Source organism: Lepus europaeus, chromosome 7 (genome assembly GCF_033115175.1).
Source record: "Lepus europaeus isolate LE1 chromosome 7, mLepTim1.pri, whole genome shotgun sequence".
NCBI classification, from domain to species: Eukaryota; Metazoa; Chordata; class Mammalia; order Lagomorpha; family Leporidae; genus Lepus; species Lepus europaeus.
In genome coordinates this window covers 90,647,391-90,665,259 of record NC_084833.1, presented here as the reverse complement: position 1 = coordinate 90,665,259, position 17,869 = coordinate 90,647,391, and the positions used below count along the sequence as shown (strand labels likewise).

Genomic DNA, 17,869 nt, shown 5'->3' with positions numbered 1-17,869 from the left:
TCAGTGGTATTTCTGTTACACTATAATTCCTCCTCAACTCTCTAAAGAAACTATTCATATTTTACTTCTCATCCCTATTAAAAAAAGAAATACTTGCTTGTCCATTTAAACACATACAAACTCAACATGTGTCTCTGGGATTCTGACCAATTATTGGAGAACACCATAAAAATGCTGGGTTGAACTCCCATCATTAAGCAGAGTACTTCTATTCTTAGGAAACGACAGGGTTTGGTTCAGTTGGCAACACTCCTGGCCTCTAGATCAACAGGTCATAGTCTCACATTTCACATATGAACTCCAGTTTACAGCCCTTCCTGACACTCCTGCAGAATAATTCAAGAGTCATTAAATGCCAGATCCATCAACATCAGGTAAACAGTAAAACTTCTAATCTAGAAATATAATTTAGAAATAAATTGGACAAACACGAATCTTTCTTTTTAACAAAAGACTGTACTTAGAAATAGCTAGGAGAGAAATTCTGTGTGTGTGTGTGTGCGCGCGCGTGCACGCGTGCGCATACAGGTATTTCTGGCCAAAGGCAGGATAAATGAATTGTATTTCTTAACTACATTGACATGTTTTAAAATACTGACCTATTCCAAAAAAGAATAAGGTAACATTTGTAATATTAAAGGTAAGCATCTGGATTCTAAATATTTCTATTAAATAATTTAACTTCACAATAGGGTAGTGAGCTAAAAATATGGGGAAAATTTTCCCAAAAATGAGAGGCCCTATCAAGTGATTTCACATAGACAATCCACAAGCACACAACGCACGCAGACAGGGTGGCACCAAGTGATTAACAGCCCTTTACAAAAATAGATAAATAATGTTGCAATACATGAGCTCTCATTTGAAATACTAGGCTGAATTCCTGAAAGCAGAAGCTTATTCTGTACTTTAAAAATAGGCATCCTAGGAAAATCAATAAGCCACATTTAAAAACTCATATAATAGGTGACTTAAATAGTACTATAGGTCCTAAAATGTCATAATGTAAATATCCTTAAGTAAAACTATTTCTCACTAAAAATTAGATATGACTGAATATTTTACTCCACAGAAATAATTTGGTCCAAAGATCATTATAAGAACTATGTAACTCAAACTAATTATGTACATAGTGGGGAAAAGATTAGAATTTCTTTATTGTGTGGATTATTTATTTATTTGTTTGTTTTCTACAATGTCAAGGATTTTCACATTTCATTTGAAACTGGTTTATTCATTATCTCTATTTCCAGTGCTCAAACAACTTTAGTAATGCACTCTTGATCAAAGGTCTGGAACCAGAAGGCACACTGAAGGTCATCCGGCTTCTTTTAAGGCTGGAATGCCACGCCCTCTGCAAATACCTGTCAGCTTCCACATTGGTTTAATCTTCTTCACACATCTTTATAATAAAATCTACTTTGTTTTAATCAGGTATCATGAAAGAAATCATTCCTATTGCTTATCATTCCCAGAAGTGAGAAATTCTAACTATGACAGTTCCAGTAAGGAAGTGCCAATATGTGACTGTCAATTTGAATTTGCTATTGTTTTCAGCTATCATAAAAAAAAAAAAAAAAAGAGTACATGAGACAAAATAAAATGATTAAAAAATTCTAATGCAATGTATATATATATGAGCAAGTACCTCGTTAAATTAAAAAAGTGGCTTTTGGGGCCAGCATCGTGCCACAGTGGATTAAGCCACCACTTGCAATGCTGGTATTCCATATGCACCAGTTTGAGCCCTGGCTACTCCCTTCCAATCTAGCTTCCTGCTAATGGTCTAGGAAAGCAATGGAAGATGGCCAAAGTGTCTGGGTGCTTCCAAGCACGTGGGATATCCAGATGAACCTCCTGGCTCCTGGCTTCGGCCTGTCCCAGCCCTGGCCATTGAGGCCAACTACGGAGTGATCCAGAAAGTGGAAGGCAACTCTCTCCCTAACTCTGACTTCCCAATAAGTAAATAAATCTTCAAAAAGAAAAAAGAAATATTCACAGAATTGCAAAGTTGGGACCTAGGGTTGGGGTAGAGAGAGATGCTAGTTAAACTCAGTGAATATTTGCACACAGTGAAATGAGGATCTACAACCCTCACAGCTAGATGTATGTTAGATGATATGGAACATACATTTGTTAAATATATAGAACATGTAACAAATATGTTGAATTTGAAAAGTCTTTTTAATTCACTCAACTCTTTAAGTGGATGCATATATCACAATTACCTGGGGAAATTTTAGTTTGCTTGTTTTAATTTTCCTTTATTTGTTTTAGAGACAAGGAGACAGAGCTCCCATCTGTTAGTTCACTCTGCAAATGCCTACAATGTCTAAGCTAGGGCCAGGCTGAAGTTGGGAGCTGGGAACTCAACTAAGATCTGCCAAGGGGATGGTAGGGACTCAACCATTTGGGCCATCACTGCTGCCTCCCAGGGTGTACATTAGCAGGAATCTGGAATTGGGAGTGGAGAGAGTACTTGAACCCAGGTACCCTGGCATGGGATACTGACATCCCAACCCAGTGTCTTTACCGCTAGGCCAAAAGCCCACCCCAACCTGAGAAAGTTCTGAACCAGTAATTAATTCATCCTTACTGGTACTACTTCAGAAAGTTCTGAACCAGTAATTAATTAATCCTTACTGGTACTATTTCTTTCTTTCAAGGAATATGCTAAGTATCCCCACATTAATTCCACAAGTATTTACTGATGCTCATGTGATTACACAATACAAATGAGACAACACAAGAAATACAACATAGATTTAATTCAGTCCATGCAAAAACTTATATGACAGAAGAAAAAAACTAAAAATCTTTAATAGCTGCAAAAAGGCAGTCACAGATTAATGGGAACTGCTCATACTTTGAAGTGACACAGGCCTGGATGGTCAAAGCTCTGTAAGTTACTTCACTTCTCTAAAGCAGACACTCAATCTATAAAAATGGTATCTATGGAGAGGATAAAATGAGACAAGACAGGGTAGAAGACTAACTACACACATAAGCAAGTATTCAATACATGGTTGTTTTCAATTTAAAGCAATAATGTCAAATGCAGCACAGAAAACAAACTTTGCATGCTGCAAAGAAGCTTCCTTAACATTTAATTACTAAAGCTTGGAAATACATTATCTTAATAACCTCCAATATTTTTGCTTTGCTTCATTTTTTTTGAAATTAAATCTAAGTATAAATAACCTACTCACAAAACAATAACAATCTTCCCTACACCTGAATGAATAAAGCAACTAAACAATCATCAACAATTTGCATTACTGCCTGTAACAGGTTATAAAAACTATGTTTGGGGCAGGCACTGTGGCACAGAAGGTTAAAATGCTGCTTGCAATGCCTGCAACCATTGTTGGGAGTGCCGGTTTGAGTTCCAACTCCTCCTCTTCCAATCCAGCTTCCTGCTAATACATCCTGGAAGGCAGTGGATGATGGCTCAAGTGCTTGGGGCCCTGCCCAAATAAAGCAGTCAACAAAGGATTCAGTAGAGAAAAAATTCTATTGTATCCAATCCTATCCATCTTTCAAATACAATGAAAGACCAAAAAACTTCTCTAAAAACCTTCCACAACAACAAAATCTCATCTTTTTCTGTGTTCTTAAGATAGACTACTTGGGCCTTATCACACTGTTTAGCAGTCAAACTAGTTATTTTATCTGGCCACTTCTTACATTCCACCCACCTTGTCTCCTGAGGACAGGGACCATGCTGCTCTCCATCCCTGTCCCATAGTTCTGAGCATCGTGCTGAAGCTTCATGAAGACACCAAAACAGAAGAAAATAATCCTTCAAAAATGACTGGAAACAACATCTTAAATAAGTTCAACATTTTTTTGTTGAGTATTTACTACACATGATGTTAGGTGCACAGGACACATCAATAAGTGAACACTTTGTGGCCAGCACTGTGGTACAGCAGCTTAAGCCACCACCTGCAATGCTGGCATTCCATTTGAGTCCAGGCCATTCCACCTCTGGTCCAGCTCTTTGTTAATATACCTGGAAGGGCAGCAGAAGATGGCCCAAGTACTTGCCACCCTCCTGAGAGATACAGATGGAGTTTCGAGCAGTTGTAGCCATTTGCAGGGTGAATTAGCAGATCAAAGATCTCTGTTTCTCCAACTCTGCCTTTGAAGTAAGTAAAACAAATCTTAAAAAAAAAATATTAGGCCGGCGCCGTGGCTCACTTGACTAATCCTCCGCCTGCTTGCAGCGCCGGCACCCTGGGTTCTAGTCCCAGTTGGGGTGCCGGGTTCTGTCCGGTTGCTCCTCTTCCAGTCCAGCTCCCTGCTGTGGCCCAGGAGGGCAGCAGAGGATGGCCCAAGTGTTTGGGTCCCTGCACCCGCATGGGAGACCAGGAGGAAGTACCCAGCTCCTGGCTTTGGATCGGCGCAGCGCCAGCTGTAGCAGCCATTAGGGGAGTGAACCAACGGAAGGAAGACCTTTCTCTCACTTACTCTGCCTGGCAAAAAATAAATAATAAAAAAATAAAAAAATTAAGTGAATACTGTATTCCCAATAAAGTGTGGTTTATGGAACACAGACCAGGAGCTAGGAAAATTTTATGAAGGCTCCCTAATAGAATTAACATCCAACCTGAATCTCAAATGAACTGATACTTCATTTAAATAGTTCTTGGAAACAGAGAGGAGGGACACAAAGATGGCTCAGGACATCCAACAAGTAGCTTCCCCAAGCCATCACTTGGTTGAACAGAAATGTCGTCTATCTTAAAGTAGGTCACAGAACTAGGAAATCTCTTTCATTATAATTGCCACAATTAAGAAACTCTTTCATCCAACCTGATCATGAAATCCAAGAGGAATATTCATGGATTACAGTGCCATTTTTTCAAAAGCCTAATAATATGAGGGATATCCTCTTATGTTACTATCCTTTGTAATCTGTACTGATTATCATGGGTTGTAATAGCGTCAGTTAAAATAGTTATCTCAGGGCCAGCGGCGGGGAAAGCCACCACCTACAGTGCCAGCATCCCATATGGGCACCAGTTCCAGTCCCGGCTGCTCCACTTCAGATCCAGCTCTCTGCTATGGTCTGAAAAAGCAGCAGCAAATAGCCCAAGTCCTTGGGTTCCTATACCCACTTAGGAGACCCGGAAGAGGCTCTTGGCTCCTGGTTTTGGATACACACAGCTCTGGCCATTGCAGCCAACTGGGGAGTGAACCAGCAGATGGAGGACCTCCCTCTCCCCCCGTCCCCCACTCTGTGTGTTAACTCTCACTTTCAAACAAATAAATCTTTTAAAAGAAATAGTTATCTCAGAGAATGTTCACATAACTAGAAAATCATTTGAAATATCTTTGATTTTTATGAAGTCTTCAAAAGTTCACAGAAATGTGTATTATGAAAAATTATGCATGAATTTAAAAAAAATTCCATTTTCCATACTTTTTGAATAATCCTTGCAGAATCAAATGTCAACACTTTCAAAGAATTTGAATTAAAAGCAGATTTAAATTCTTATTGTGTAATTCCTGATTTAATTAACTGATGCTTTTCTGAAACTCAAATGAAAAACAGTGCTAAAAACTAATTTTCTAGCAGTCATTTAAATTTTTCCTTATTGAGTAGAACTCAATCCAGGTTTTCTATCTGAGTGGCAGAAACCCAAGTATTTGAGCCATCACTGCTACCTCTAAGGGCAAACATCAGCAGGAAGCTAAAAGAGAGAGAGAAGAGCTGACACTAAAACCCAGACACTCTGATCTGGGAATTTGGGCATTCCAAGTGGTGTCTTTTAAAAAAAAAAAAAAAGATTTATATATTTGAAAGTCAGAGTTACTCAGAGACAGGGAGAAAGCAAGAGAGAGAGACTGATTTATCTTCGCATTTGCTGATTTACTCTCCAGATGGCCAAGACAGCTGGATCTGGACCAGACCAAAGTCAGGAGCCAGTAAGTTCATCCAGGTCTCCCCTGTGGGTGGCATGGGCCCAAGTACTTGGCCCTTATTCCGATAATTTCCCAGGCTATTAGCTGGGAGCTGAATTGGAAGTGGAGGAGCCAGGACACAAACAATACCCAAATAGGATGCTGGCATCACAGGAGGCGGCTTTACCCACTATGCCATAATGCCAGCCCCCAAATGATGTCTTAACCACTGCTACAAACACTCCAATCACCAATTACTATCTTTAAAAACAAAAACAACCCTACAGAAAAATGAATGATGCTTTTACAGATAGGCAACAAAGTTACCTATTTCTTTGACAGGTGACTCAATAGTTGTTCTTATGAGTTTAAGCAAAGGTGCTGGGTAAGTTTTGCATTTGATAAGATGACCTGATTTTAATTAAATGAGATGGGTTGCTGAACAGTTTTCTGAAAACTCTAAAACTAGTTATATCCCATAACTTCTTAATAAGCCATCTGTTAACAAAATGGGTGTAGAATGTTTGAAACCTCTTATTCTTTAAAATGTAGGCAGCTGAAGCAGAATTTTGGTCTGGCAGTTAAGGTGCCTACATTCCATACTGGAGTCACAGTGTTTAATTCCCCACTATGGCTCCCAATTCCTGCTTCCTGCTAACGCAGATCCTGTCAGGCAGTAGTAATGGCTCAAGAAATTGGAATCCTGACACTAGTCAGGCCAAGCACTGGTTGTTGCAGACATCTGGGGAATAAACCAGCAGATGGGAGAGGGTGTGTGTGTGTGTCTATGTGTGTGTGTGTGTGTGTGTTTCTCTGTTTCTGTCTTTGCCTCTCAAACTTCAAAAAAAAAAAAAAATGATTTTAGGGGCAAGGGTTGTGGTGTAGTGGTTAAGCCAGTGCTTATGATGCTGACATCCCATTTCAGCACTACTTCCTGGCTGCTCCACTTCTGACCCAGCTCCTTGTTAATGTGCCTGGGAAAGCAGCAAAAGATGGCCCAAGTGCTTTGTGCCTCTGCCACCCACATGGGAGAACCTGATGGAGCAGTAGTTTGGGGGATGAACCAGCAGATGGGAAATCTCTCAGCCTGCCTGTCAAATAAATCTTTAAAAAATTTTATTTTAAAGGAAATTAAGGAGTTGACAAAAACTGAAGATAGACAAACTCTACACAGCAATTCTGAATTCTTCCACACAGGCTGCAGGGAAGGGGCCTGAGTGATTGGCTCGCAATCACAGACTTGTTCAGCAACTCTGCTATAATGGCTTCAAATTACAGGCCTGAGGAAATGCTCCATAAATAGCTGCTCTTTTTCTTGTAAAGCCTCTTCACAGACCCAATACAACTCCACTACCAAAAATGGAGGAGTCACCATGGACTTGTCAAGAGAACCTGGGATATCCTGCTAATCATGTTAGTCATTTTGGAAGCATGAATCACAGCACTGAAATCTGATTCACTGTTTAAATTCAACTTTCAGTTCAGAAAAAAATTACAATGGATTCAATCGGATTTATAATCAGTCAACTGCAAAAAGAAAAAAAAAACTTGTTTTAATAAGGCTTTAGAAAAATATATGCTCAATTTTAAAATTAAATGTTTAAGAATGTCAGAGAGTAGTGGTTAAAATGTTCATATGCCACTTCAGAGTACCTGGACTTCATTCCTGGCTCCAGAACCTGACTAAAGCTTCCCATCACTGCAAACCCTGAAGGCAGCAATGATGCTCAAGTAAATACGACACTGAGACCGAGTTCTCTGCTTCTGTCTCTGGCTCCTCCCCAGATCAACCATTGTGGGCATTTTGGAGTGAACACGCAAATGGAAGGTCAAAAAAGTAAAAATTTAAAAAATATTTGAGAATGTCTTCACTACATTCCAATGAGGCAGTGTTTCTCAAGTATTCATTTGTAAGAAGCCTAGAGCCTAGGCATGTGTGGGTAATCACAAAACATACTTTTGGGAAATAGGAACAACATAAACAATCATTCTAAAGGCACTATAAGGACTTGCCTCCTACATCAATATATGTATATATGTTGGTATTGACACACATATTATAATGATAATTATACTAATAGCCTGTATTTAACCCAAAATTTAAATGAATCACATATTAAAAGTCTAATCCTTTGGCAATGACAATGAGCTTTTTTTTCAACTCAATTAAACTTAGGAGGGAAAAGAAGGCAACAAAGTATATCTGTGTGCTCCTTAACAATGGGGAGGTATGTCCTAAGAAATGCATCATTGCCACTTTGTTGGGCAAACATCACAGAGAGTATGATCATTGGGTGGCCTCTTGATGCAATCAAGAACGATGACATGGTAGAAACACAAGATGTTTGAGGCTACTGGTGGTATTCTATGGCATATTGTTTTTCAGTAAATGTTTTTTAAAAATATAAGCAGAAATATGCTCTAAAGCAATGACTAAAAGTATAGTAAACATATAAACCAGTAATATAGTCATTTACTATCAAGTATTATGTAAAGAACATAATTATATGTGCTATGCTTTTGTATGACTGACAGCACAGAGCTAGTTTGTTTATAACAGCATCACCAGGAAGACGTAATGTGTTGCCCTACCACATCGCAAGGAACATGATGTCACTAAGTAATAAGAATTTCTCAGCTCCATTATAATCTTCTAGAAGAATACTGTCATATATGTGAACTGGCCTTGAACATCACTATGTGGCACGTAACTGTCATTAAACGAAACACAGGTAACAGGAAATCCAGGTTCCAATTTTGCTACAGATTTTTTTCATGTGACTTCAAGCCTAAATTAAATCAGTGATAAACAATTTACCATGAGACAGTTTTGGTAAAATATCAAGATTTTATAAAGCATTACAATTGAGTGGGCCAGCACAGTGGCATTGCAGGTACAGCCGCCACTTGCAGTGCTAGCATCCCATATGCACACCGGTTCGCGACCTGGCTGCTAGTCTTCCAATCCAGCTGGGAAAGCAGTGGAAGATGGCCCAAGTGCTTGGGCCCTTGCACCCATGCGGGGGACCCCAAAGAATCTCCTGGCTTCTGACTTTGGATTGGCTAGGCTCCAGCCATTGTAGTCATTTGGAGAGTGAACTAGCAGGTGGAAGACCTCTCTCTCTCTACCTCTCTGTAACTCTGCCTTCCCAATAAATAAATAAATCTTAAATAAATCTTAAATTAAAAAAAATTACAGTGGAGTGCCAATTAAAATTCAGTCTTGAACACAAATGCCAATTGTAAGCAAGAAGTCCATATTCTGTCCAATCTACAGATCTAAAAATCACCTAATTTCATTTTCTCAGAAGGAAACATTAGTCAAATTTCTATTACATTATGAAACATTACAAAATGAGAACTGACTTAACAGGGTAAACTGTTTTTGATTGACATGATTTTTTTTTTTTAGTTCCCAGACAATAATTCCTCTATTGTCAATAACTTTTAATAAATTTTCCAGCTAGATGAAACTAATTAAAAACACAGCTGTAATCTTTTGCTGTAGCCTCCCCCCATCAAGAGGTAGAGTCTACTTCCTAACTCTTTGAATCTGTGCTGACCTTGTTCCTTGCTTCTACCATAGGAATATGATAGAAATTGATGTGGTGTAACTATTCAAAGTTTAGGTGAGCTTGAATTCTTCTATCACTGGAATCTAATCCTATTTATTTAACTGCTGATTTGATATTCCCACCTTCCAGAATGCACCTGTCACATCCAGAATCAGGGTGCATGCACAGACCCCATTAGTTTGTATATTCAACTGGGGTACCACTCCCTACCTTTTAAAAAGAGGTGGGAAGAAGGCGAGAGCCCTCTTTCCACAGTGGATGGTCTCAGATGGACCACCCCCACTAAGGTACCATTTGTGGTTTGTGGTTTTTCTCTTTCTTTCATGCACTCGCAACTCTGTGGCCCACTCATGTTGGTATTTCTCAGTCTGGGATGACCTGCACTCACGTATGAATGTATGTTTATTCTCTTATCACTAAATAAATTCTGTTCCTATCTGCACACAATACCAATCTCTACTTAGTATTTCTGTCTCTACAGGAAGCAAAAACCTGGATTGGAAATTAATATCCATTGCCCACATCAAAATGACATTGTACATTGGCTTCAGGAGTCCTTTAAGTTTCTATCTTCTTCTTGGAATGTTCCCACTGACATGTAAAGAACTTTGGACTAGACAAGTGAATAAGGAGATCATGGAGAAAAAAAAGGTCTAGCCAACAGCCAGCACCACAGCCCCAGACACTTGAATGAGACCTTAGACCCTCCAGCCCAAATCCAATTGCCAAATACAGCTACTTAAATTCCCCTGGCAACAACAGAACTGCTCAGCAAATGGCAAAATCATTAATTTAAGTCACAAGTTTTTTGTGTGTAGTCATTTAATGAAGCAATAACCAATACAGCAAGAAAAGAACTTGACTCAACCTTCCATTTCTCTCAAAACCAGAAGTTAATTATAAGCTATGCTGTAAACATTTTTAGACCTTATAAGGTTAATAATATCAAGAAAAGAAACATCATCACTGTAAAAAATGCTCAAAACCATCTAAAAAGTCAAATTTAACTTGTTTTTACTTTGACCTCATAGTAGTGGGAGAAAGAAAAGTAGCAAATTCGCTTAAACAATATATATTTTTCATAGTTTTATTTCTGAAATTATATGAAAATATCAAGCATGTAGCAAGTCAGATAGAATTTTACAGTGCACATTCATATATGCATCACCTAAATTCTACCTATTCATTTTGATGAATTCATTACACTAATAAGCTTAACTTTTTTACTGCCAAGAAATGGCAGTATAATATTTAAAAGTGTAATGATATTTAGAATAAGAGATTATCATTCACTAGTTTCTGTGCTAAGGATTTTTACACGACAGCTGATCCTTGTAACTCTGCTGGGCAGATACTGCCACTCATTTTTAGATAAGAAAACTGAAATGTATAGTTTACATGACCTGCCTGAGGCCCAAAGACAATAAGAAGCAGAACTAAGTTCCAACCCAGGTCTGTCTAGTTAGTCCTGTATCTTTGGATTACTAGAATTTCCCACATTAAGGAGAGTGGGGTAAGGGAATTTTTACACCATCTTAACAGATTAGAAGACTTAATAGTATACATATGCCAATTTTCCACATTTTTCATAGATTCATTGCAATGTCAAAATTTCAAAAGGGTCCTTTGAATAACTTGAAAGATGAATTCTAAAATTTATTTGAATACAACAAACTAAGAATACCACAGACAGGACAATATAAAAGAACTTACTCCAGTATCAAAACATAGTCAAATGCACAAGTAATTATGACAGAATACTACTGGCACAGGAACAGAAAGGGATCCAACAGGACAGAGTAACAGATGTATATTTATTATGGACAGAGGTTAAAATTACTAGCCAATAAGGGAAGAAATCTTTTTTTTTTAAAGATTTTTTATTTATTTGAAAGACAGAGTCACACAGAGGTAGACACAGAGAGAGGTCTTCCATCTACTGGTTCATTCCCCAGATGGCCTCAATGGCCAGAACTGCGCGGATCCAAAGCCAGGAGCCAGGAGCCTCTTCCAGGTCTCCCACACGGGTGCAAGGGCCCAAGGACTTGGGCCATCTTCCACTGCTTTCCAAGGCCATAGCACAGAGCTGGATCAGAAGAGGAGTAGCTGGGACAAGAACTGGCGCCCATAAGGGATGCCAGTGTTTCAGGCCAGGACTTTAACCTGCTATGCCACAGCACTGGCCCCAAGAAATCAACTTTTTATGAAATAGTTCTAGGATAATTTTTCCCAGCTGAGAAAAAAATTAACTAAGACCCCTACATTCATATCACTGATCAAAAGGTAATTCACGGAGGATTAAATCTCTCTCTCTCTCTCTCTCTCTCTCTCACACACACACACACACACAAAATGGCACTGTGGATAGTTTGCTAAGTTCTGCTTGTGGCACCGGCATCCCATGTGGGCGCCGGGTTCATGTCCCAGCTGCTCTTCTTCTGATCAGCTTTCTGCTTATGGTGTGGAAAAGCAGTGGAGGATGGCCCAAGTGCTTTGGGCCCCTGCATCCGAGTCAGAGACCCAGAGGAAGCTCCTGACTCCTGGCTTCGGACAGGCGAGGCTCCAGCCTTTGTGGTCATTTGGGTAGTGAACCAGCAGATGGAAGACCTCTCTCTCTTCTCCCTCTGCCTCTCTGTAACTCTGCCTTTCAAATAAATCTTAAAAAAAAAAAGTGAATTACAGTCACAGGAGACACAAGGACTCTAAGATGGCGTTAGTCATACCACTGAAGAAGAAGAAACTTATGGATGTCAAACTAGGGGAGCTGCCAAGCCGAATACTAATGCCATATTTCACCCCTAAAGGCACTGGTCCAACATTTCCAAGAGGTTACTACCAGTATTACAACAAGCCCATCAACGTGAAGAAAGGGAGCAGTGTGAGGTGAACATGGTATTGGCAGCTTATGTGCTTTTCAACTACTGTCTTTCTTAAAAGGAACTCAAACATGAGCAGCGCTGCAAGTACCACTAAGAGATGCCAATGTGAGGATGTACTCTGCACTGACAACCATGAGCTCCCTGGCCCAGCTCCCATTTCCAAGGAACTCTATTGTTGCTGGATTCTTTTATACCTGAAGTGAGAACTAACACCCAGTAAAAGATGACAGGATTAAAAAAAAAAAAAAAAAGAGTAAATTACAACAATATTTGCATCATAATTCACTGATAAAAAGTTCAACATTATGAAAAATTTATTTAAAGACTATGGTGAATTAAAAATAATCACCAATTCTTGGCCATTCATTCAACTGAAAAATGAAATCTAATTTGTTTTGACCTTCTATGAGCTAGTTTAGTTACTGGCCTAACAGAATGAGATATATGAGACTAGGCCTTAGGCTCTTGAAGTCTTCTCTCTAGGAATCCTGTTGTTATTAAATAATCCAACTACCTGGAGAATGCAATGATGAAAAGGTCATTTGGATAGTTCCAGCCACCTACACCAAAGGACAACACATGTGAGTGAAGCCATCTTTGGGCTTAGTCTGCCAGCTAAATAGCAGTAAGTAACCTCCACCAATGCTATATGGAAAAGAACACTCAGCTATGCCTTTACTAAATTCCTGACCCACGAAACTGTACGATACAATAAAGTAGTTGTTGGAGCCGGCGCTGTGGTGCAGCAGGTTAAAGCCCTGGCCTGAAGCACCAGCAACCCATATGGGCGCCGGTTCGAGTCCTGGCCGCTCCTCTTCCAACCCAGCTCTCTGTTATGGCCTGGGATAGCAGTGGAAGATGGCCCAAGTCCTTGGGCCCCTGCACCCGCGTGGGAGACCCGGAAGAAGCTCCTGGCTCCTGGCTTTGGATCCACGCAGCTTCAGCCATTGCGGCCATCTGGGGAGTGAGCCAGCAAATAGAAGACCTCTTTCTCTGTCTCTGCCTCCCTGTAACTCTGCCTTTCAAATAAATAAAAACATCTTTAAAAAAAAAAAAAGTAGCTGGGGCCGGCACTGTGGCGCAGTGGGTTAAAGCCCCAGCCTGCAGTGCCAGCATCTCATACGGGCACCAGTTCAAGTCCCGGTTGCTCCTCTTCCAATCCAGCTCTCTGTTGTAGCCTGGGAAAGCAGTAGAAGATGGCCCAAGTCTTTGGGCCCCTGTCCCTGTGTGGGAGACCCGGAAGAAGCTCCTGGCTCCTAGCTTCAGATCAGCTCAGCTCTAGCCATTGCAGTCATTTGGGGAGTGAACCAGCGGAATAGAAGACCTCTCTCTCCTTGACTCTACCTCTCTACCTCTCTCAAGTAAATAATTTAAAAAATAAATAAAAATTTAAAAAGCAGCAAACAAAACCTTAAATAGGCACTAATATCAAAATGAGCTTTTAAAAATGTATATAGGATATGATTACATTTAACAATGTTCATATAATGCATGATCCTCATGTCTAAACAATTTACTTCAAGCAGTAAATAAAACCAAAGCCACTTAATAGTTTGTCAAGTGTATTCTTATCAAAAAATACTTTCTAAAAACTGGGGAAAAAATTTAGAGTACACAATTAACCATGATTAGCAACATTAATGGGGAGACTCTATTAAGACGCAATGTTATTCAAGGTGGGGAGTGCAAGCTCTTTGGTGTTACCAGAAAACCTTTCTGCAACTGTTTCTTACTCCCACCTCATCTCTATCCACCATTGACTGAGTTCAAGGTACTAATTCCATAGGTATGACGTGAATACTGTTTCTTGGCCTAAGTACCAAAGCCACCATCTTATTTCTCCTCCGCTGGACTCCCAGAGTAATCTGCCCTCTGGTTATCACCTTTACAACAATGGAATTCCATTTCTTACCCATTTAATTCTAAAGCAGTCAGATATTCACTGTCCATGGAACAAACTTTTAACACTCCAGAACTACTGTTATATCATATATCCAGAACATAAGCAGTATCCTTTTTCATTAGTTATTTAATGATAATCTCAAATTCATAAAATTAACTTTTAAATACACAAATAATCTGGTTAGCACACGTTTTAGCTTAGAATATGTTATTTATCATCCAAAGTGGGATGTTTTGAAAAAATGATAGTAATATGTAATTATACAGGAAGTGTAAGCATCAACCAGAGTGAACATTGTCCAATGGTCTCTGAAATAAATTAGTAGTCTAAACAATGTCATTTGCCAAAAAATGTAACACTCAAGAAAGAGAGCAAAATTCATCTTCACTGAGCTTATAGTTAGTCTCTAGTGAGAGCTAGTTAGTAACGAAAAGACAAACAAGATGATTTACAGCAGTACTGAGACTCATCCTAACCATTAAGACTTACGTTATTTTGTCCCAAATCCATATAGTAGAACCCAGCAAGCACTTAAATGACGCTGGCTAAATGAAATGACTACATAGACATTCATGAAATCAAGCGACCAATAAGCACATATAGTGAGTTCAAAGAAAGCAACAAAAGGACTATAGGTACAAAGAAACTGTAACACCATAAAAGTAATTCAACATACATAATCTAGAACCAAGTGGTGGGTTTTTTTTGTTTTTTTTTGTTTGTTTGGTTTTGTTTTTTTTTTTAGTAAAACCACTCTGTGTTAGAAGAGGGAATTAGGTTACAGATAAGCCGTGCAGATTCTTATCTGGAGTATCAACAACACTAAATCAAAACTGAAGAATAGCCAGGTATAGAAAGGGCATACTTTATCCTCAAATATACAGGACGATGATATTTATACATCATTGCAGAGAATCAGTATTTTCTTACTCTTAAGTACAGATCTGAACTAGTCCTAACAGGAAAATCTGGATACCCTCCAGCTGGGAGGAGTTAAAAGTGCTCCTGTTACATCATTTGGAATCCATCCAAACTACATTGATTTCAGAAACATAACCTATATCAGTCTGAACATGTGTAAAGGAAAAACAGAAACATCTGTATTTGGACAACTCTTCAATAACAATTTTATCTTCTAGTCCCGGTCGGGGCACCGGATTCTGTCCCGGTTGCCCCTCTTCCAGGCCAGCTCTCTGCTATGGCCCGGGAAGGCAGTGGAGGATGGCCCAAGTGCTTAGGCCCTGTACCCTATGGGAGACCAGAAGCACCTGGCTCCTGCCTTCGGATCAGCGCGGTGCGCCAGCCGCGGCAGCCACTGGGGAGTGAACCAACAGAAAAGGAAGACCTTTCTCTCTGTCTCTCTCTCTCTCACTGACCACTCTGCTTGTCAAAAAATAAAAATAAATAATAATAATAATAATAATAATAAAAAGTTATCAAGGAGATTTGATGCATTTTAACTTTGTAAAAATTGTTTTTTTTTACCTAGTAGGAATTAATTCTAGGTAGGGTCTCAGGAATCTCATTTAGCTCATTTCTAACCTTGGCACTTCACTATTTTAACACAGTTCCTTATGGTACATGTTTAACTAGGTGAACTGATACTGTCCATTCCTCCCCGTACCATTCAGTATTTTAATGCCTTTTGTGTATCCTAAAGCATATCTTTTCCTGGTGGTAATATTTTACCCTCTTCTCTGATTGCTGTATAGTGCTCTAATCTTGTTTTTCTTTGGTCGCTAAATATTTTATGCGGTTTTAAAACTTTGATTTTATGTAACCAGTTTTTATCTGGGCAAGGGGAAGGCTGTTTGAAAAGTGGACCTGGAAAAATTCAACTATAGACCAACAACAAAGGGTCCTAAAAAATGTCAGTCATCACCTATGGGTGGATCTGTCTTAACCAAAATTTAGTTTTCATGAAACTCTTAGTCCTTTAAAATGTTTATGTGATCACTAAGTAGAATACAGGAGAAATGTTTTATTCTATGACATGGGCAATGACCTACTGAAGACTGAACATAGATTACTTCTTGAACCATCTATTAAAAGAGTACCTAACAGGGAAAGCAACATAAACTGAGATAAAAACACAGTTACATATCTTTTGGGTTAAACTATGCAAGTACTCTAATAAGTACTGAATCAATTTAGACATGCATGACTATGGGTACTGATGAAAGAGAGACTGACAGATCACTAATTCCAAGAGGCTATTTTAAAGCCCTAATTGTTAAAGTTGTATATATAAGAATACTTTAAAACATTCATGAAAAATGCATATTAAAAAGACAACAAAAAATAAAGATTCATATTAGGAAAAAATATGCATGGACATCAAAAACTTCTATAAACCTAAAAAAACTTATCTTGTGATTCTATTTTTGCATGAATTTTTTGAAATGCCCTGGTACCAGGTAAAAAGATAAGAAGGGTTGATGTGTGGTACCACAAGTTAAGTGCTATCTATGATGCCAGCATCCCTGATTCAAGTCCTGGCTACTCTACTTTCTACCCACCTCGCTGCTACTGTGCCTGGAAAAGCAGTTGAAGACCCACCTCGCTGCTACTGTGCCTGGAAAAGCAATTGAAGATGAAACGCTTGGAGCCCTGTCACCCATGTGGGACATTCAGATGGAGTTATAGGCTACTGGCTTCAGCCTGCCCAGCACCGGTATTTGGGGAGTTTAACATCAGATAGAAAATATTCTCTCTTTCTCTCTCTCTCTCTCTAACTCTGCCTTTCAAATAAATAAATCTTTTTTAAAAAATACAAATATCTCCACTACCATATATAAGAACAGAAATTAGATTTCTGGTTTCTCTGCCCCTTCAACACTGTTTCAGAACAAAACCCTGGAAACCAAACTCATACATTGCCCAAGGTTAAAATAGAGTTCTTCCCTGTAAAAAAAAAGTAAAACACATAAAAACATAAGCTAGTAGGGCCAGCACTGTGGTGCACCAGGTCAGGGCATGGTCTTCAGTGTCAGCATCCCATTTGTGTACCAGTTCAAGTTCTGGCTGCTCTACTTCCAATGCAGCTCTCTGCTAATGTGCCTTGAGAAATAGCAGAAGATGATCCAAATGCTTGGGCCCCTGCACCCACATGAGAAACCAAGATGAAGTTCCTGGCTTCAGCCTGGCCCAGCCCCAGTCATTGCAGCCATACTGGAGTCAATCGGCAGATGGAAGATCTTGATTCTCTCTCTCTGTAATCCTTTTCAAATATAAGCATTTACTTAAAGATTTAGAAAAAAAGTGGTATTATAAGTCAAATCATACAAAATTGCTAATAGTTTTGGGCTTAGAGAACTGGCAACTTTATATTTAGTCTAATAATTATAAATTGAACTCACAAAAATTCAGCTTCCATACAACTTTTTAAAAAATTATTAAGAGGCTGGTATTGGATGCAAGGGGTTAAACTGCTGCCTGCAACACTGGCATTTAGGGTTCCTACAAGTTCAGGGGCCTGGTCCATGTTGTAGTGCTCTCCAGTGATACTAACTTAGATAATGAAGATACCAGATATGAAGCACCAAGTATAATATCCTCCAAGAAATATTACATTACTATACCCATGAACTAAGAACAGCATG

The 17,869-nt window shown here is 39.1% G+C and overlaps 1 protein-coding gene and 1 pseudogene across 12 annotated transcripts in view; one reads left to right on the top strand and one right to left on the bottom strand.

Moving 5' to 3' along the window:
• YAP1 (Yes1 associated transcriptional regulator) overlaps positions 1 to 17,869 on the bottom strand; it is a 147,989-nt gene that overhangs the window by 117,172 nt on the left and 12,948 nt on the right. The gene's annotated exons all lie outside the window — the stretch shown is intronic.
• Positions 12,193 to 12,458, top strand: LOC133763373 (ATP synthase subunit f, mitochondrial-like; annotated as a pseudogene).